Here is a 932-nt window from a genome sequence, read left to right as displayed (position 1 = left end):
TTAGTGAACCAATAATTAAAATTCTACAAGTACAGAACTGAATTATTAATTTAAAAATGGGTTATTCTTCAACTACTGCATGACTGCAGACCTCCTTTCTCATCTGTTGTCTCAAAATTGAGTCGAATGACAAGAGTTTTGTATATTCAGTGCAAATATAACTGTTCGAAGTCTGCAACTTTCATAATGTGTGTGCGTGTTTGGGGGGAGGGGGAGGTGTCAAACACATAGGGCACTGCATTGCAGTTTATAACTGTAATAATATATCCTACATGTTTATTGTGTATGTGCACACATTCCTTTCACATTGATGTTAACAATAGTATTTATACATGTTAATACCTTGTATTATGCACATGCAAACCTGAATGTACAGAGAGGGGAGATGGTGCAGATCGACTCAGAACTCCATGATTTCCCTAAAAAAACATTATCATCTCGTAAAAGATAAAAAAAACAAGGCTTGTGTATCTTATTCTATCTCTATTCTCTTAGAAAGATTGTCTGATTGCTGTATTCTCCACTGCATTTCTCAGCCGCTTTAGCAACATTTTTAAAAATATAAACAACATTTGATGTCACCGTCTACAAGCGGTTTACTGAAGTCGAAAACAGCCAGAAAACATAATAAAAAGAGAATTATGTCATGAACATGCTGCTTCCATACAGTCAGGAGAAAGACAAAACAGTTTATTTATTAGATAAAGAAATGGACATTCGTCAGAAATCCTTGCGATTATCATTAAATAGATTTTTAGCTTTATTTCACTAGATAAATCTATCAGGGCGGAGCAAATGTCATTATGTCAATTCTCATTAAGACCTCAAAACGATGTTATCTTCATGTGTGGCCTTAACTGTACTGCGTTGACGCAATAGGCTTATTTCTAATATAAGCCTAAGCACATGTAATTCCTATGGTTAATAACAAA

This window comes from Saccostrea echinata, unplaced genomic scaffold, assembly GCF_033153115.1.
Source record: "Saccostrea echinata isolate AGI-Se365-2 ecotype Australia unplaced genomic scaffold, CSIRO_AGI_Sech_v1 ptg000033l, whole genome shotgun sequence".
Taxonomy (NCBI): Eukaryota; Metazoa; Mollusca; class Bivalvia; order Ostreida; family Ostreidae; genus Saccostrea; species Saccostrea echinata.
The sequence above is the reverse complement of the archived record's forward strand: the minus strand, read 5'-3'. Positions refer to the sequence as shown.